Source organism: Solenopsis invicta, chromosome 5, assembly GCF_016802725.1.
Source record: "Solenopsis invicta isolate M01_SB chromosome 5, UNIL_Sinv_3.0, whole genome shotgun sequence".
NCBI classification, from domain to species: Eukaryota; Metazoa; Arthropoda; class Insecta; order Hymenoptera; family Formicidae; genus Solenopsis; species Solenopsis invicta.
The window spans coordinates 3,632,868-3,654,744 of record NC_052668.1 but is presented as its reverse complement, the minus strand read 5'-3'; the positions used below and the strand labels follow the sequence as shown (position 1 = coordinate 3,654,744).

General features: G+C 39.3%; 1 pseudogene; it reads right to left on the bottom strand.

Moving 5' to 3' along the window:
- Positions 1–16,691: 16,691 nt before the first annotated feature.
- LOC105205357 lies at positions 16,692–18,947 on the bottom strand (annotated as a pseudogene).
- Positions 18,948–21,877: the final 2,930 nt, after the last annotated feature.

Here is a 21,877-nt window from a genome sequence, read left to right as displayed (position 1 = left end):
TTTATAAATTTGTATACTATATCAATATCATCAAGATAAATAAATACACTTATTAAAAAAAAAATAAAAAAATATTGCACACATCCAGGAGCGAACCCGGATCTTACGATTGTGAAGCAAGCACCTAACGCATGGAGCCAACTACACTGGTTGGAAAAGCACTTACCAAGAAGACTCATATGGTGCGCCGCGGTATGGCCAATTTTCACAAATTTATTATTCCGAAACTAAGGCCTATTCGATCGCCGGGAGACGTAAACTTTTTTTTCGTCTCCAGGATAACTAAAAAAATTGGGATCAAAATCCCAGGGTGACTCACCTGATCCTCCCCTTGTGAGTTATTCAACACCGAAGCAACAATGGTTTCTTTTACATCAATGTTAAATAACTCGATGTATAAAAATTACGTAAAGGTCATCAAAAGAGTACAATGTACAGGTAAAGATTCACGTTTTTGTACGTTATTAACTACATTTGTATGCGATTTTTAATTTACGTTATGTAACTTTGCAAAATTCACAACAAATTTTCCTGCCTCTTTATTTGTATTCGTATACCTTCGTGAAAGATCAGTAAGACGTTTTCAAAGTCGTTATAAAAAGTACGTAGAAACTTTATATACTTAAATACTTTTTGAAAAAATTTATTATGGTTTATTATTTTTGTCGATGTTGCACTTTTTTGGAATGTAGAATAAGTGATACTTTAATTTTGCTGTTAAACCCTTATTTAATTTTTGCTGAAATTGATATTTGAACTTCGTGATAACTTCGTGAAAAAAAATGGTAAAACAATTTTCTTAGGTTTATTTTAAAGGGCGATACCTTTTCATGATATGAGTTAATTTTTCTCGAAGAGTCTTTTACACTAAGAAACAAGGTAAGAAATTTAAAGACTTCAAAACATAAAAAATTTTGCAAATTTGAACAAATCTAGGAGTTGCACATTTTTTGCCATTTGAATTAACATGAAATTAAAAATTAAAGCCAAACCTTTAAAATAATTTATTAATTAAAAATGAATCTACCCTTTTTCAGTGTTTTATTGTATTATGCAAATTTTTATATCGCCTTTTATTTTTATATTGCTGACTGTTATCTTTCTGGAAGAGAATAACAATTTGCGTGACTTGTACATTCTGTTATCAGTCTTCAAGGCATTAAAAAACTTTGTATTGCATTTTTCTGCTCTATAACGAAAACAAACAAGCAAAATTTTATCAAAATTTTATATTAATGTATCGTGTTCGTAAGCCAGTTGCAAAAAGGCATTCCTGACAAGTATATCAAAAAGTTTTGTGCACTGCAATATGTTAAAATTTTGTTTATTTACGTTGTCGAGCAGAAAAATGTAGTCCATAAGTTTTTATCAGTTTTCAAGGTACTTCGAAGGCTGATAACAAACTGTACAAGCCGCTCACATTGTTATTCTTATCCAGGAAGACAACAGTAAGCGTCATAAAAATAAATGACGGTATAAAAAGTTTTTTAATGAAATAAAACACTAAATAATCATGAATTATTATAAATTATTATGGAAAATATCATGGATTATTTTTTACTTAATAAATCATTTTAAAAGTTTTGTGTTGTGACTCTCATTAGCCCGTCTTTTGAAGTATTTATTAAATTTTATGAGTCTTAGTTATATTAAGGATTCAATTTGCGTATAGGGATACTCGGTATAGATCGCGCGCAATTAGTTGTGATGGTTAGATTGATATGTAATCATGACGCGCATACATACGTTCCTTGCTTGTAATATACCTCGTGTGCGACTTAATAAACTTATAGAAAGAATCCTTGCATTTATTTCTACAACAAGTTACTTTTTTAAAGGATTGTCTTTAATTTTCAACTTTAATTTTTTTGTTAATTTAAATGATAAAAAAATTTACAACTCTGTAGGTTTGTTTAAAGTTTCAAATTTTTATATTTCTTAAAATCTTTGAATTTTCTACCTCGTTTCTTAGTGTAAAAGTTTTTTTTGAGAAAAATTAACTAACAAGAAGAACCCGCGTAATGCATGTCATTGATTTTAATAAAATTTTATGGATGTGTAATATTCACTCACATCTTTACTATAGTAAAACAGTTTGTTGCGGATATTAGGCATTTTCGAGAAAATAATGATTAAATATTTCCTATAGTACATTTACAGAAGAGCGTTCGTCGAGTCAGCGGCGTAGCGTGGGGCGTTAGAACTGTTCTGTCAGGATCGATCTCCGAATGAGATCTTTTTTATTCATTTAAATCTTATAATTTTAAATTGGTATATATAAGTTTCAAACATTTTTAATGCAGTATTGAATAAATCAATGAAAATATTAAACCAAATTATTCAACGGGGTATTATTTTGTGGTTAATAATTGCAACAATATTCTGATAACATCTGATTGAATCTGCTGGCATTACGAGTCTGCACAAGTCTGTGCGAGGAGCTTCCCAATCGTTTGTAAGCGGAGCCTACACAAAATGTAATAAAATACGAGTTTTTGTCTGATTTGAAAATTTTCTCAGTGAATAGGATATAGTTTACATTTTTCTGTCACAATTAAACGTGTTGACCCTATATATGGAAGATATAGAAAAATAATATAATTTGATATCTAATAATTCACCATGGTTGACAGTTTTTAGTTTTATGACACTAGGATCTACGAACCAGAGTTATTGATTTTGGCAAACGGATTATAAGTGCGAATTGGATTAATTTGAACGGTATTGTTTGCAAGGATCGTCTCAGAGACAAAAACCTTTTGCATTTTATGTTTTTGCCATAATTTCTTCAAGATATTATCAATTCTCAATTTTGATTCATTCAATGATCTGTCTTCTTCTGGGATACAAATGATTAACACGATAAATTGATCATGTAAATTCCATTCAAATATTGTACTGTCCTTAAATATTTGATCAAGAAGGCGTATATCTCTTGCGAGAATTACGTGCATGTTCCATATGTTTCTACTAATGATCTTGTCATTCTGTATTTGAATATTTTCAGTTGACAACATTACTTGCGAAAAGAACGTGTCGTTAGATATAATCTTGCAGATCGATGGTTGTTTTACAGCTTCGTAAGAAATATCGTTGTTCACAAAAGATGAAAAATTTTTTGAATCACGAAGCGTATAAATCTTTGACACGATCGTCGTCTCGCACTTGTGCATGATATCATACATAAAGGCTTGAAAATATCGCTCGAGGAAAATAGAACTTTTACTGCTGTCGAGTACACCGTAAAAATTTACAGTTTTAATATCTTCCATAGAGCAAACGACATCGCTCCAAAATTCTACAGCATTATGCCATCGAAAATCACTGCTCAATAGTGCATGCACAAAAGATAATACGAGAGCAAATTCACGAATCATCTGCGGGTGAAAGCAAATTGAGTTCATGTTTACAAGAAAGAATTCTGTTAATTCTTTTATCATAAAGAAAAATACGTCAACGTACCATATTTGCAAATCTTCAATGATACAAGCGTTCTCTTATTTATACGAATTAACACTGACGCTGGATCACATCAAGTTTTTCTTCCTACAAATATTCCCGTTCGTTATATACAGTCAAATTGTACATTACTCATCCTTATCGTTATTCTTATTGACTCTTTCTCATCCTCTTCTATCTTTCTTTTCTCCCTTTCTCCTCGCTTTCTGTCTTTGTTTTCGATTATCGTGTCACATCACTTTGGACATGTCTATCTTCGATCGCTCAAGAGTTTAACTTGTATTCCTATAAGGGACATGAATACACACAAACATTGCACCCTTGAGATTGTGGATAAGACCAAATAAAAATGTCTACACATTATTTATTTGTTTATTATTTATCATTTCTCTTTCCGATTTGTACAACGCTTAAAGAAATTTTAATAAACTTCAACTTTTTTTTATTTAGTGTTGGGAATTGATTAATTAATTTTACTTATTAAACCACAAAATAATAATTAACTAAAAATTTTTAATATACATTCATATTAATGTAATTTAATAGTAAAATTAATTGTCAAATATAATTTGTGTAATTGATTTTTGCTTATATAAATCCAGATAATATACATTCATAAAGTATTCTTCAAGTTTTCTACTTTTTGAATCATAACTTTTTAGGAATTCATAGGAGAATACTATATATGTATATATGAAAGAAAAAATGATTGGAAAAGTTAAATATATTAAAATTTTTGAAAACCGTTTGAAGTATTCATATAGAATTCAACAAATGTATTTTATAAATTCAAAAGGGATAGTATTTAGAATAGATAAAGGATTATAAAATAAACATCAATTAATAGTAACATTATCGTTAGTATTAATATTATAATTTTTTACTCAAGTGTATTATAATATGTGTTGTATACAATTACATTGTTGAACACTATACTATATGCTGTATATAACTACATTGTTGTAATAATGTTGTATATATTTACATTACAAATTACAATATTGGGGTAATACTATTGTTAGTTGACATTTAGTAAGTAGCAATCCATTTCATAATAAAATTAATTAACATACATTTTTTAATCTTACTACTAAAACAAAACAAGTGCGCGGTACATACGCATTACTCACCTTTTATTATTACAAATAAAAACTTTCATAGAAATTATAATTTAAAAAAATAAAATATAATAGAAACAAAATTCTATATAAATTAATAAAAATAAATTCTTTAAACAAAAAAATAAAATTTACTTAATTTTATTTATAAATTGCATAGTTTAAACAATGATAAATGTATTATTAATAATATTAAATCATTTTACATGTTTGTAAAAATGATTTAATATTATTAATAAGTGTCCTAAAGTTGTTTCATTAAAGTAGAGAGATATTCGACCGATAATGTGACAACATAAATTAAACAAAAACGCTTTCAACGGTCGTAGCTAGCTTATATTTATTTGTGTGATTTTATATACTTCTTCAAATTCATCAAACTGCGCGCCAAATTACTTTTTCAGTCATAACACAGCTTTGAATTGAATAAGAATTAGTAATATCACATTTATTAAATTGAAGTCAATTTAATAATACTTAATGCTAACTAACATCTAAATATTAACCCGTCTTCCCCCCTCCCCCCCACCTGAAAAAACTTCAAAGAATTTATTACGAAAAGTATAACCTTAACCAAGGTTTGAATCTCGTTGGTTGAAATGCTTGCAATCCCAAAGCGTCCTCCCTCGTCCGGACAGGAAGATCACCATGGGATTTTAGTCGATCGGACTCCGACATAACCTGTCTCTTTTCTCCGAGACGGGAGGGTATACATGATTTCCTTATGTAAAAAAAAGAGTTTGAATCTGGAACCTCCCGAATCTCCGGTCTTACATGTAAGATACCCGTATCGGAGATTCAGGAGGCCCCAGGTTCGAACTCTGGCAGAGGTGACATTTTTTGCAATAAATTCTTTGCAGTTTTTTAGGGGAGAGGAGAGGGAAAGAGTTAATATTTAGGTGCTAGTTAGCATCAAGTATTATTAAATTAATTTCAATTTAATAAACGTGATATTACATTCTTATTCAATTTAGAGCTGTGTTATGATCGAAAAAGTAATTCGGTTTGCAGTTTGATGAATTTAAAGAAGTATATAAAACTACATGAATAAATATAAGCACTAAGATCTACATACGACCATTGAAGGAGTTCTTGTTTAATTTGTTTTATTAAATTTTTTTTTATTTGATATTTTTCTTTTAAATGTGGTTTTTTTACTGACAATTGCGCACGTAGATATTACACGCGTGAATACAAAAAATTGATCCAGTAACAAGCACTATTGCAAAATTGCATTTTTTATTCATTAACTCTAAATTTTTTTACTCTATGTGTTTTTGTTTAGCAGTTGTCAAATATCTAATTAGAGCAGAAACTTGTTCCATTGTCCACCATATATAATAGGTTAATATAATTAATAATATTTATTTATAATACACAGGGTGCGTTCCATTTAGACGCTTACACGCTTTAAGCGCTTATAAGCGGCGCTTTCATCGTTCCATTTGGCGCTGTAAACGCTAACAGATTGTTTAATGACATCATCATTGATGTCATTATTCCCGCTTTTTCCATCGAGGTAAGGCAGCAAAAGCGCGAGCGCTCACGTTTCAAATGTTTCAAATGAAACATGAGCGTTTACGCTTATTGCTTCCTTTAACTTCGTTGGAATCAGAAAAGAAGATTTTTCTGATTTGAAATTAGTATTAGTTCACCGCTATTTGTGGCTTATATACAGAGTGAGCCATTTGAATCTATCACCCCAAATATTTTCGTTTTCTTGCATTTTACAAGAAAATGTTTCAGACAAAAGTTGTATGGTTTCAAGGGGGTCATAAGATGGTGTCATTAATGTGACCTTGAATAGTTGCTTGAAGGTCACCTTCAATTTTTTAAATGGGACTGCCTACTTTTTATTACACATTCTTGTAGCTTATCTTGAGACCTTTTCAAAACATTACAAGAAAGGTCATTTTTGTTGAGTACTTTCTGAGTTGTGAGGCTTCAAAGTTACGTTGTACTGTAACTTTCAAGCGTCATAACTGGGAAAATCCTTAACAAAAATAAACTTATTTATAGTGTTTTGGAAAGCTCTCGAAATTGACTACAAGAAAATGCAATAAAAAAAAATAAAGAATGTTAGGGAAGTACCGATACCCTTTAATTAGGGAATTACCAATACTCTAACATTGTATCTCTTATTGCATATTTTTGTAGATTATTTCGAGTTTTTTCCAAAGCACTACAAAAAAGTTTATTTTTGTTAAGTACTTTCCGAGTTGTGACGCTTAAAAGTTACAGTACACTGTAGATTTCAAGCTATTTCAAGCCTCACAACTTGGAAAGTACTCAACGAAAATAAACTTTCTTGTAGTGTTTTGGAAATTTCTCGAGATAAACTACAAGAATATGTAATAAAAAGTAGGTAGTCCCATTAAAAAAATTGGAGGTGTCCTTTACGTGACCTTCAAGCAACTATTCAAGGTCAAATTAATGACACCATCTTATGACCCCCTTGAAACCATACAACTTTTGTCTAAAACATTTTCTTGTAAAATGCAAGGGAACGGAAATATTTGGGGTGATAGATTCAAATCGCTCACCCTGTATTTATTTGTGAGTTTGTTGGGATCAGGTACGTGTTTGTCCATTACAAAATTTTTGCAAGATTGCTGATGCAATCACTTATAAATTTGTGTTATTCCACTTTTGTTAAGATTCCTCTTTTATATTTCGATTTCATTTTTAGTCTTCGAACTATTGAATTTGAGAAAACTTCTGTGGGGCAATTCTGTGGTACATGTGAAAATACGACTTCTGATAAAGGAAAATTTTTTTTTTGCAAGATGCAAAAAACAATGAAGTTTTCTCTATTTTAGTGACTCCAAACAAAGCAAAACTTTTGGAAACAGGTAAATTTAAATTGTTATGAAATTAATATCACAAAATATTTAAAGTTAAACGATTGGCTAATTCTATCGCGTCCCGACTGTGCGATCCGTGTCGGCTGATACGACAGAGCTGAAATATTGATTTTATGCTCTTTATCACGCGTTTACAGCTTTCGTATACTTAATATTTAATAATGTTCTTAATATTTAAAAATTTAGAAGATATTAGTATATCATAAAAGATGACATTAATATCGCAAAATATTTATAGTTAAACGATTGGCTAACTTTACTCGACTCCCGATGATTCTTTTGCACACTGTTCATTTGCCCACTACCACTCACAACGGCCAATGCATAAAGATTTTCCATTGGCCAAGCATGTGAGTGATCTGTGGGCAAGTAAACAGTGTGCAAGTGAAATACACCTATCGATTCACCGACTATATTCTAATAAAAAAAAATGTTGAAAAGAAGAAAAGAAGAAAAAAAAATAAATAAAATTTAGTTTATAAATAAAGTTTAGTTTCTACATATTCCCGTAGGGGTCTGGAGTCGTTTCGGGGCCTCCAGAGGTTGCGGATCTACTCTAGATACAGGAATTGGCGTTCCTACGGTTTCCCGAGCTCGCTAGGGGTCTGCGGTCTTTCGTAGACCGTAGATTCAGGGATCTCAGCGACCCTGGCGCCCGAACTGACACACCGTAATCCATCACGTGCTGAAATTACGTGCGGGATGGACCGGGGACCTTGGCTTCACAGCCCGGGTCGCGAGGAGTCAACCTCTATAAAAAATCAAGGTGGCGGCGTCTGAGATGCCGCGTTGCGCCTCAGACGCCATGGTGGAGTGTGATTTGTTTAATGTACAGTGTTCGTCGCGGCGGGGGGTCGGGTCGCTTTCTTCTTGCAGAATCCTGAAGCGATCTTCTGGTCGATGGTTAAATCCCGCGTGTTGACCCACTGATTGTCGATGTCTCCGGCTAGCCCGGTTGCATCGGCGCCGGGCCCTCAGGCCTAGGATCAGCCCGTATACCGGTGCGACTGGTGCTTCCTCTTGGGGATGTTCCTCGCTAGCGCGAGGGCATCGTCGCGAGGGGTGCTAGCTCTTGCCGAGGCCTCAAGTCAGGGGATCGCTCTGGGTGCCTGTCGGGATCGGGGGTCTCGTCTGCCCGCCGCAGTCCATTGTTGGGAGCGCGTCGATCGTGGGTCATCCCGGGTGTGCGCTTAACCGCGTGCACTTAGGTTTTGCTCTATGTTTTCCCTGGTCGGCGCGTGCGATGTGTGTGCCGTCTATTAGAGTCGCCTTAGGTCGGTGGTCCCCGGACACCGGCCTGTAGTATCCCTCGGGGCGAGGGTGGGGTTCCCCTCGTAAAACAATACCCCATTTATGATCTACATGGCAAACGATAGGGATATGTTACCGCGCAGGGGGGGGGTCGGATACCCCAGGGCCGGCAAGGGGGGACTAGTGTCTCGGGTGCTCCCTTGTCGTTACCTTCAACGGGCGGCCGCGCGGAGTGACCACACGCTCCGCCGGCTATCGGGCTAGTGTGGTAATTAATGTACGTGTTCGTCCCCGCGCTAGGCGGATGGGCCAAGAGTTTGTTCCAATTCGTTGGATAGACTCGAGATCCAAAGCTTACCAGCGTGGCTTATGGCGTTGCCGACTGAGAAGGGCGTTGACGTCCTATTGTTGATCCACAGACTCCACCTCGCGGAGTCTTGTCGGCGTGGAGTCTGTGGAGGAGGTTTCCTCCTCCTCGAGTGATGAGGGGGGGGGTGCCTCCCTCGACGGGAGGGGTGGAGTCGAGCCGTCCCCGGTGGACGAGGCCTCTGCCCCGACCGTCGAGAGGGGCACGATCCTGCTGGCCGGCGACTGCCGCAAGGCAGTCTCCGACCGGCAGGATGACAATGCGACCGGGTCATCAAAAACCCGATTTTTCGATATGGTGGCGCATCCGACGCCACTGCAAAGCGGCGGTGGTAGAACGCCGATCCGCGTCCGTGGGAGAGGCTCGAGCGGGGAGGACCTCGCTGACCCGCCTCGTAGGAGGCGGCAGGGGCTCTCTTAGCTCGGGGCTGAGCCCATGGACGTCGATCGGCGTGACGAGGAGGAAGAAGCGGTGGCCGGGAACCCCTTGGAGCCGGTCATCGATTTGGATGAGGCAGAGGGTCGGGTCCGGATCCCGGATGTCCCGGGGGACGGATCCGACCTTCCGACTCACGTTAGAAGCAGGCGCGCCCGTGGCCGACCCCGTTTAGACGGAAGTGGACCCTTCCGGTCCCCTTCCCCATTGTCCGACGGGGCGGACACGGAGGACCGGCTCTACGGGGTTCCCCTGGAGCAATTTCGGGCCCGCCGACTCCGAGCTAACGTCATACGCAGCTTGGGATCGAAGGAGGAGGGAACGGGGGCGAATGATGCGCGGCCTCAGCAGCGCATCAGGATCCCCCCCACCCTGTTCACGCCGGATCAGCGGCGGTATGTGGACCGCCAACTGGGAGTGATCTCCCGGAGCACAACCACGGACCTGGCCGGTTTGGCCGATGGTTGGCTTCGGGAGGTCGAAGGCGCGCGAAATAAGGCGTCCACGGGTTGCCCACTGTCGGGCAACCTGTCTGGACGAATAAAGTTGAATACACATCTCGCCCGGGAGACGCTCATGACGCTGGCGTACCGCGCCATGGGCCGTCTCGGGCGCGAGGATGGTCAGGAGGAGGTGACGACCGCGGCCCGGGAGGAGGAGGTTCGCTCCCTCCGGGCTGAGGTCGCCGAGTTGAGGGGGCAGCTGGGGGTCGCGAAGAGGGCCCTCATTCTGCAAAGCGGTCCTTCCTCGTCCACGGCTGCTTCACAGCCGGCGAGGAGAAGGTCTCCTTCCCCTCCGCCGCCCCCGTCGGTCGCCTCTGCCCCCGGCTCTTCTCCTTTCGAGGAGCGAGTGCTGGAGACGTTGGAGCGGCTGACGGCGACGGTGGAGGGCCTGGAGAGGCGCCTGGCGCGGGTGGAGACGGGGGCTGTTCCGGCCGCCGTCCCCACCGACGCCGGAGGCAAGAAGAAGAAGGGGAAGGGGGAAAGGGGAGTGCGGGAGCTCCGCGGCAGGAGCCTCCGCGCCCCCCGCCGTACCGACGGCAGCACCCGGCCCCGATACGCCTGCAAGCGATCGGAGCTGGGTTGAGGTCGTCGGCACTCGGAAAAGGAGGAGGGTAGACAAGGGGGGCCAAAGAGCCCCCCCCATTTGCCCCACGGGAGTCAGTGGCTGGGGGGGGTTTCCCCCAGCGTTTGTTGCAGCCTCGGGTCGACCATCGGGGGTAGCGGCATCTGCCGCACCCCCGGCGGCCGAGCCGGGAAAGAAAAGAAAAAAGAAAAAGAAGAAGAAGGGCGGAGGTCCGCCGCGAAGCGAAGTGCTCGCGACGAAGAGGATTGGGAGGCGCGTCCCCAAGTCATCGGCGGTGATAATTACGGTGACCGGGGACGACGCCTTCTACGCAGGCGTGATGCGGAGGGCCCGTGAGGCCATTGTCCTCGGGGACATCCTTCCGCAGGGGGGCAGTGGGCTACGGGTTTGCCGAGCCCAGGCCGGGGGGAGTCCTCCTGGAGATCCCCGGCAAAGATAGCAGGCCAGCCGCCAAGAGGTTGGCCTCAGAAATGCGTCGCGCCGCGGGGGGCCCGGACGTGCGGATCTCTTGCCCTCTGCGGAGAGTGGGGATCCGCATATCCGGGTTCGACGATTCCATGACTCCGGAAGAAGTGGCCACGGCGGTCGCCGACTCCGGGTCATGCTTCGTGGCGGACCTCAAAGTGGGACGGGTGACGCGTAATCGGCGGGGGCTGCGAAGATCGCCCGGTCGGGGAGCCTGACCCTGGGCTGGGTAGCGGCTCGCGTGGAGGTGCTCAAGGCACCTCCGCAGCGATGCTTCCGGTGCCTGGCCCAGGGGCATACGCGGCACCGGTGTCCTAGCGGTGTCGACAGGGCCCGGTGCTGCTTTAACTGCGGGGATGAGGGGCACACCCAGGCAGAGTGCGCGAACAGGCCATTCTGCCCGGAGTGTGCCTCCAAAGGCAAATCGCACAATCACCGCCCAGGCGGTGAGAGGTGCGTGCGGGGAAGAGGGCTTCCCCTCCTCTGCAGCGGGAGGAAGGCGGAGACTCCGAAGAAGATCGGCCGCTGATCCCTCCGCCTCCCACCCCGCCCGGCGCTCAGGCCGTGGATGGTGGTGTGTCGGAGGGGCCAGTGGCCGACGTTGATATGGAGGAGACCCCTCCCGTGATGGAGACCTCTGTCGGTGAGGCCTTCATCACGGGAGTGATTGAGATTTCGTCGGAGTCGTCCGGAGCCCAGATGCTCCGGACGACTCCGACGAAATCTCAATCACTCCCGTGATGAAGGCCTCACCGACAGAGGTCCGCCGACTAAAAAAAGGTGCGAGGCACTCGACAGTCCGAGTGCCGCGCACCTCCCCCAGGCGAAGGTGGTGCTCGAGCCCCTCCCTCTCCCGCAACGAGAGAAGCGAGTGGGACGAGACTCGAGCACCCCTCTCAAGAAGGTGCTGAGACCCCAGGCGGAGAAGGCGTTGACGCCTCGGAGGAGACAGGGCCGCGGATGACTCCCCTGGGGGGGGGGGGTCATTACGCGATCCTGGGCCTCGTTTTCGGTTGCCCCTGCGCTCGGGGATGCCCAGGAGACGAGGACCCTGGCTGTTGGGCCGCCCGATGAATAGGGGTCTCCGCTCATCCGGCGTGCCGACCACGCGAGAATAGGAGGTAGGACCGGTCGGTCCCCTCGGTACCACTGGACCTTGGGTAGGGGGTTGGCGCGGAACGGGTAAGTTCGGCGCTTGCCTCCTGCCCTAAAGGAGCGCGGGGGGGCGTGCGGTGTTTTTCACGGCGCTACCCCGGAGCGGACAAGGCGGCAGCTGACGTATCTCGACTGCCGCCCTGGCACGTCCTCTCCTAACCTGACGAACTGGCGCGTCGGAGGACTCACGTTCCGACCCCGGGGGAAGGCTACTGTGAAATAGCGTATTGCTGGCCGGGGCCTTCCCTCAATCTGGGGCGAGGTGGCTCGGTGAGGTTTTTAGTTGGTAGGCGGGTTAGGACGAGCCTGGTCGCTGAAATTACGTGGCCGGATTAGCACCGACTCGAGTCCAACACTACCATGGTTTAGCCAACCTGGTAGTGCCATGAGCATTTCCCTCATCGTATAAAAAAAAAGTTTCTACATATAAAAAAAATAAAAATTAAAAAAAATTTTGGGAATTGAATAATTTCGGTAAAAAAATAAAAAAAATAAATTCTAAATAGATAAATGTTTATGGTTCCCCTTAGAGTTACAATCTTTTACAAACATAACAAAAACCAAATACTTAATCTATTCTTAATTGCTACCTTATATTTAACTTATCCCTAAATCGCTTGCTCACACACACACACACACACACACACACATACACACACACACGCACACACGCATACGCACGCCCGGGACCTCCGCTTCCGTCGCAATTCCGATTTCTTGCATTTTTTTTCCCTTATATATAAATATTTTGCCCCATTCTGGGCAGCCTAGGCATCTCTCTCTCTCTCTCTCTCCCTCTCTCTCTTCCTCTCTCTCTCTCTCTCTCCTCCTCCTTTCTCCCTTTCATCTCGCCCCCTCTCTCTCATACACTCTCTCTCTCATTCTTTCTTTTTCTCTCCTTTCCTCAGTCACTCCCCTTCACCCTCTTCCCCTTATACCTTTCCTCTCACTCCACCACCTTTGTAATTTCTTCCTCGCCCTTCCTTGCTTCCCCTTGTTTTCGCCCCTTTACCCCTCCTTCTCTGAATTCTTTCAGCTTCCTCAGCCACTCCTCCCCTTCTCCATCATGCCCTAACACTCTCTCCAACATCTTCTCCCAGCTCTCTTCTGCCCCCCCAATTTCCACATTTCTCCCATACGTGTTCCCACGATTCCTCCCCCATTCCACACATCCTGCATTTCCTATCTTCCTCACTTGTTCAATAGTTTCTTTCCCTTATTCCCTCCCATAATCTGTATTTAGCTACTCTAAGTCACCTATTTTCTGCTCACCCCTTCCTTAAATATCCCGGTATCCCCACCCCTTTAATTCTCTGGTACCATTTATTCCCCTTCGATCTTTTAATCCTTTCCCGTCTTTCCTCCCTCTGCCTCTCCCTATCCCTCTTCACCCCTCTGTAAAAATCAAAAACCCCTCCCTCTTCTCTTTTTCCATCTTCTTCAATTCTATTCCCCTATCCTCAAAAATATCCTTTCTTTCTTTCTTCAATTCCAACATCTTTCCTCCTCTTCGCGCTCTCTCCTTCATTTCCTCTCAACATCTTCTCGCCAGCTCACTTCCTCTCTCCTCCGCCAATTTTTTCTCAAATCCCCAAGCCTTCCTTCCTGCTCTTGTCCTCAATTTATCTCGTGATAATTCTTTCCTTAATAAATACCCCGGCACCCTCAGCTTACCCCCAATACCCACTTCAAATATTTTTCCTGCATCCTCTCCACTACTTCCCTCTCTTTCCATCCCCAAATCTCTACACCGTACGCCATCACCGTTCAAACTAATACATCGAAAAGCCATACCCTTTTTCCCCAATACCTTCCAAACTTTCTCTTTCCTATCCCCCAAACTTGTCCCACAATTGTCATCCCCCTTCTTACTCTATCCTTTACCTGCTCATCCTGCGTACCATTTCTCTGGAACACGTATCCTAGGTAATTAAATTCCCTCACTTTTTCTATTACCTTCCCTTCCCATCTCCAATTCGCCTTCTTCCCTTCAATTCCTTTCTTCCTTCCTCCCCCCCGTTCCAAAACCTCATCATCTTTGATTTTCCGGCGTTTACTATTAAACCCTTCCCCTTTATATATCTTTCAAATCTCGCTATCATTGCCCTCATCTCGTTTTCCTCATCCGCTATCAAAATCATATCGTTCGCTTATGCCAACGTGTATATTTTTTCCCCCTTTAACCTCACCTTTTCCCAGCACCCTTTCCCCATATATTCCTCTATGTCTGGGGTTAGGATGTTAAATAATAAAAGGCTCAGGGGACATTCCTGCCTTACATCCTTACTAGTCCAAAATGCTTCACTCCTAAATAAAGTTTAGTTTCTATATAAAAAAAATAAAAAAAAACTAGCTCTTAATTACTACTAATAACAACTACTACTAATCTATTTTATTCCCGATATTAACATTATTATTATTTTTTTTTAATAGATATTTTTGCAACTAAAAAATTAAATGAGGCAAAACATCATAAATATGGTAAGAAATTTGTCGGCTTTAATAGCTTATGGCATGTAACATAAATAAAATATTTATTTTACAAAGGTATTTATAATACCTTTGTATTTATAATACAAAATAATTGTATTTATAATACAATTATTTTTTTAGATGATAACAGCGTAAAAAATATTGAAATAGAATCTTCATCACGTGACCAGAATGAAGAAGTTGAAGATATATTTTATAAGTTTTTTTAAACACGTAAAATTTCTAAATTTTATGCAAAAATAAATATTTACAGCTTTTAAGTGGCTCCACGAAGCCATTCTTCTATTAATAAAAGAATATAAATTAAGGAAAACAGATTTTACCAACGGAAAAAGTTCACAGAGGAAAATATGGGCCTCAATTGCAGAAGAAATAAAAAAACATGGGCATGATGTAACTGGACCGCAATGTTTGTCGAAGTTTTCCGGACTCAAACGCACGTACAAAAGTATTAAGGATAATAATAAAAAATCAGGATCAAGAGCAAGAATGTGGCCATATTTTTCTGTAAGTTACTATTAAATTAATATGCAATATAATCAAATAACTATGTTTCCTAATTTTCAATTGTATACAAGGTCAAAGCCTTGTATACAATTGGTCCGAGATCTCGGATAGAAATAGAACTAACCAATCGTATTAATCAGTAATAATAGTAGAGAACTATGAATAAGAATATTGATTAATCATTTAATTATATTGAATATTAAAAGAGTTGGCAGTTCATGATTAATATAACGACTAAAGCTTATTAGTTGTTACATTAATTATAAACTATAAGTATGTAGAAAGATAGGGACTTCTCAGTTTGGAAAATTTTTCGAGAAAAATATTTGGAATACTTTAATTTAATTTTAGAACATGGATGAATTATTACATTCCAAACCATATATGTCACCGTTAATGACTTTATCTTCAACGGGAAAAATGACTGAAAAATCTTCAAAATTTAATAGGTGATACAAGTAACAATGTAGACCAAGTGGTAGTGTAGCTAGACCAAATAATAGTAGAGTTAACTTAGACGATGTAAAGCCAGTGCATAGTAAGTTTATGCCTATTGTCCTTTATGTTTTACTTTGTAATTTTTTTTTATAGAATGCTATGTACAACGGATAGGAGTCTTTTGACTACTTTGCAATTAATCACCAGCCACACTCACAGTGCTTGAACAGTAGAAAAACTTTAGGCACCAACTGCTGTGAATGGCTGTGGTCAATTGCAACGTGGTTAGACAAGACGTTCTCATATACAACATAAGGCAAAGCAATAGGTGTGAATCCTGATTCATATAAAAAAATATGTATTCTGAATCACACTGTTCTTTAGTAATGTTATATGAAAATATTTTTATTTTATGCAGAAAAATCTCGGCAAATGTTGAAAAATATATAGAAGATCTTCGACAAGAAAAAAGTTTTAGAAAACGCTATGGAGAGACGTCACAGAGAAGTGATGCAGTCACGCAAACAATTTCTCCTTTCAATGGAAAAAATGCTCGAAATTATGAGCAAGAAATATTTAAAAAATTCTAAAATTTAAAAAGAGTGATGCCAAGATTTTATAAGCAGTTAGCCCTCTTATTATTTATAAGTTTAAAATAATTAATAATTATATAAGTAATAGCGATAAAAATGGTTAGAACAAGTTCATCATTGTGTGTTTTATTTGTGAATTTATTGAATAAATCAATATGACTAATTTTGTTACACCTCTTTTGATGCTCATTTTGCAATGTATATATTTTATTTTACTTGCAAGTAAATCGAGTTTCTTTAACCGAGAACCTACGATATACACAGAAGCCGATTTGTTCAATCTGACTTTTTACTTTTTTTATTGAATACAAGAAACGCCAAGACAGTTTTACAAGAAGTTATTTATAAGTTTATTTGTAGTTAAAAATAAACATAAACGAAAACATAAACATTTTGATTAAGATCATATATCTTATGCATTTCGAATAATTAAGTTATTGCAAATTTTATCTCTCTTTGTTTAAGCTCTATTGTTACTTTCTAAGTCTTTTAATAGATTATTGTGTGGATTATCACATTGATTATTTTCGCATATATCAATTAAAACATCATAGTTTAGCAAACATACGTTATATAAAACGCAAAAGGCAATAATAAATTCAGGAATTAAATCAACTCGTTCCATGTCTAGGATTGATAACAAGCTTCTAAATCTTCCTTTTAATAAGCCAAATGTCCGTTTGATAACCATTCGAGCAGATGAGTGGCAAAAATTATAATTTTTTTGTCTGTTTGTGAGATGTTCATTATCGTGATATGGTGTTAATAAGCATGCATAAAAAGTATATGCTGTATCACCTACTAAGTGACTATTATTAGGAACCTTTTCAAGCTCTTCCAAATAATTATAGATTTTAGACAAACGAAATACTCGTTGATCATGAACAGAACCAACATTTCCGGCATAACAATGAATAAATTGTTGCTCATGATCACAAATAGCCTGTCAGTAACAAAGAATTAATTATAATTAATTATATAACTGTATAACTATTATTTTATAAAAAGTATTAAATTATCATAAATTACTTGTAATTGTATTCTATGATGCCATTTTCTATTGATATACGTTTCGGGACTGATATGTGGAGCAGTTATATTTATATGTGTGCCATCTATGGCACCTAACACTTTAAGAAAAGCACTTGTTGTAAAAAATCCCTTCATAACATCTTCTGCTCTGTTATCTTCTGGCCATGTAATAAAAAAAGGAGATAATTTGGCAATTGCTTTAGATATCTTTCTTCCAGCGCGTAACGCTGTGACTTTACACATTGAATTTTTCATAAATTGATCTATTAGGAGCACAAATTGAAAACCGCCGTTTTCCAGTAGATGGCGCCAGCGGTAAATGCTGGCGCCAAACGTTAGATCAAAAATTTTAAATGTAAGGTTGGGCATCTGGCAACAATTTCTTATCATTGTAGTTGTGAATTTTTATCGGCGTTTTTTTGTGATCGAAAATGTTGAAATTTGTGCCCAATAAGCGTCATTTGCGGGAAGTTTTGCTTTTTGCCTTCAATTCGAAAAAATCTGCGGCTGAGGCGCGTCGAATGATTGTAAAAACTTATGGTGAGGCTTCCATTAGTGAAAGAACGTGTCGAGAATGGTTCCAACGCTTCAAAAGTGGTGATTTCGGCGTAGAAGACAAGGAGCGTCCCGGACAGGTGAAAAAGTTTGAAGACGCACAATTGGAAACATTACTGAATGAAGATTCATCTCAAACGCAACAGGAGCTTGCAGATTCATTGGGCGTGACTCAACAAGCTATTTTATATCGTTTGAAAACCATGGGAATGATTCAAAAGCATGGACACTGGGTGCCATACGAATTAAAGCCGAGAGACGTCGAACGGCGTTTTTTCGCGTGCGAACAGCTGCTCCAACGACAAAAACGGAAGGGTTTTCTGCATCGTATTGTAACCGGCGATGAAAAGTGGATCCATTATGATAATCCAAAGCGAAAAAAATCATGGGGCTACCGCGGCCATGCATCAACATCGACGGCCAAGCCAAACATCCATGGCTCGAAGCTCATGCTGTGTATTTGGTGGGACCAGCTCGGCGTGATTTATTATGAGCTGTTGCAACCGGGTGAAACCATCACAGGAGCTTGCTACCGAACACAACTAATGCGTTTGAGCCGAGCATTGCAGGAAAAACGGCCACAATATGAGCAAAGACACGAAAAAGTGATGTTGCTGCACGACAACGCTCGGCCACATGTTGCTCAGATCGTTAAAACCTATCTGGAAACATTGAAATGGGACGTCTTTCCTCATCCGCCGTATTCTCCTGACATCGCCCCTTCAGATTACCACTTGTTCCGATCAATGGCGCATGGCCTGGCTGAGCAGCACTTCCATTATTACGAAGAGGCCAAAAACTGGGTCGATTCGTGGATCGCCGCAAAAGACGAGCAGTTTTTTCGACGCGGGATTTGTATGCTGCCCGAAAGGTGGGAGAAAGAAGTGGCCAGCGATGGACAATACTTTCAAGAATAAGTATGTAACCATTTTTCAACAATCAATCCTCAAATTTTGACAAAAAACGGCAGTTTTCAATTTGTACTCCTAATATAAATAATTAAAGGACATTATATTTACAATTAAATTGTATTTACAAATTAACGGACAAGTATAAATATTTTAATGATGTACCGATACAAATTTGGTGTAGCCATTTTCCAAATTGCAATAAAAAATTGTTTTTCTGCAAATATACTTTTACGTCCACTCTTTATTCTTAATAATGATTTTATTAAATTTAATATCAAATTAAATGTACTTTGTTTCATTCTGATGATAAACAAAAAGAAATTAATTTGAAAAAAATATGTATGTGATGCTTACCGGAAAATGGTGGAACTGGTAAAGTTTAATAATAAGATTTTAATGATTTTATTTATACATATAGACAGAAACATTAAAATCTTATTATAGAATTTTACGGGTTCCAACAAAAATTACGATCTGCATAATCTAACCTTTATAGCATCTACAATTCAGACTTTACTTTTTAACATGAAAAAAAAAGGGAAAATATCTGTGCAAAAAATTTAATTAAAAAAAAACAGGTTTTTTACATAAAAAGACGTACCTAAAATGTAATTTGAATAACTCATCGTGTATAATAATATAACATAGTTTTTTAGCCGTAATATTGAACGTTTGCAATATTTGTTAAGATATATAATATTTATCAAATCTTCATCATAATGCAGATAACTTTCGTCGTCAAAAAATAATTCTAATGCAATTAACATGAAACATAGCAAACATAATAATTCATACGGCGGCATTTTGAAATGTACGCTCACGCAGGCTTACCAATGCTCACGAATCAAAAGAAATGATTTTACTTAAGCTCGTATAAGTGCTCAAGCGTCAAATGGAACGATTTAAAATAGCGCTCAAAAGCATAAGCGCTTACAGGGCGTGGGCGTTCAAACAAAACGCACCCATATTTTATATATGCTCGTACTTGGTTATTTTGTAATTGTATTTGGGAAGATACTTAGGCCCATATTCAGAACGCGTTTTTAACGATATTAGCATTTGTTTGCATCATTCTAACCTTGATTTATGTATAATATAATGAATGATAAAGATAGAATGATAAAACGTTAACATCTTTATAAGCTCGTCCTGACTATAGATCTCCGTTTATGTTGATAAAATATAATTAAAAAACGAAGTAGTATGTAAATATTAGTGATTTTCTTCTAGAGAAAGTTGAAGAACATACACATAGGGAAAAGGAGGGTAAATACGAACGCGGGGAAATCCCGAACTGAACGATTGTACTGTGTTAGAAAAGGATAAAAATATTGTGCTTGACACCATCTTACAAATCACGCCACCGCTAGTGCCAGACCGCAAGCGGAGTGAATCCGACGTGTACATCATTCAAAGTATGAATTTTTAAAATATTTTCTTATATACAATGTAAATTTTTCATAGATAAAACTTCTGGTAAACCTTTTTGTCTATAAATTGTTCGAGCGTAACATTTACAGGCCTAAATAGTAAGTAATCATAAACTTCATTATGAATGTTAGAAGGGGCGAAACCAAACCTAAAACAATCTTACATTTTTTGATTTTTAACCTTAAGGGGCAATGGCGAACAAACTAGGTCGGACAGTCTCAAACGTTCAACATTAGCCTATTCTATTGTAGTAGTTGCATACTTAGCTCTAATATATTTACCACTGCGCATCGCTATTTATTAAATATAATTTACTTTGTTTTAGATGCCTCGAAACTATAAAAAGAAGATAGAAATACGTTACAAATTAGAAGATCTGCAGAAAGCCATTGATGATGTTAGAAGTGAAAAGTTAACTCTAGGCAAAGCAGCAATTTTTTATTCGGACGGCTAAAACTACCGTCTTTGATTACTTGAAAAAGAAAATTATAAAACAGCCAAGATGTGGTAGGAAATCAGTCTGTATTTTACCAAAAATAAAGAAATGGAGTTAATGAAACCTATTATAAAATGCAGCAAAATATTTTACGGGTTAACAATAAATATGGTTCGTAAAATTGCGTTTAAATTTGCAGATCAAAATAAACTTCTGCATTCATTTGACCGAACAAAGAAGATGGCAAGCAAAGATTGGTATCATGGTTTTATGCAGAGCCATCCTAGAATTGCTTTGAGGAAAGCCGAGGTTACTTCACTGAATCGAATTAATGCCTTCAATGAAACCGAAATTAAGATATTCTGCTATAATTTGGAAGCTATACAGAATAAATACCACCTTGAACCAAGTAGAATTTTTAATGTTGACAAAACGAGTATAACAAATGTACAAAAGAATTCAAAAATTTTGACACCGAAAGGACAAAAGGCAAATAGGAAAGGCAACAAGTGACGAAAGAGGAACCACCACTACAATGGTATGCACTTTTAGTGTAGCTGGTCAGTATATATCCCTATTTTTTATATTTAAACGAAAACGAATAAATGCGCAGTTATTAAAAGGAGGTAATGCTGACATGATTGTTGCCGTGTCAGATTCTGGATGAATCAATAAAATCTTATTTGTAGATTGGCTTCACCATTTTATTTCTTACGCAAAACCTTCTAAAGATCGACCAATAATGTTGATTTTAAATAATCATGAGAGTCATGTCAGTCTTGATGCATACACACTGTGCCGAAACAATAGTATAATTATAGTGACTTTGCCACCACATACATCCCATAGATCCCAGCCCTTAGATTTGACATTTTTTGGTCCTCTTAAAAATGCGTACAATCAAAATTGTGAATATTACATGGTGGAGCATCCTAGAAGAAGTATAACACAATACGATATTGTGGAATTATTTACAAAGGCTTTCAATCGATGTAGCAATCTTGAGAAGGCTGCAAATGGTTTTACAGCTGCCGGTATTTATCCCTTGCGGCCAATAGGTTTCAATCAAGATAAATCTCAGACAGTTAGCACCCAAATTATTACCGAAACGCAGGCATCAAGAAACCAACTTGAAAGTAACCGGATAAACAGGCTACCAATACTCAAGCTCCTGATGCACAAGCTCCAGATACTAAATTTCCCGAAGCAGAAGTGCTATCCGTTTCTGATCCTCAAATTTCTAATGAAGATCCAAAAACCTCTGATACCCAAAACCTTTCA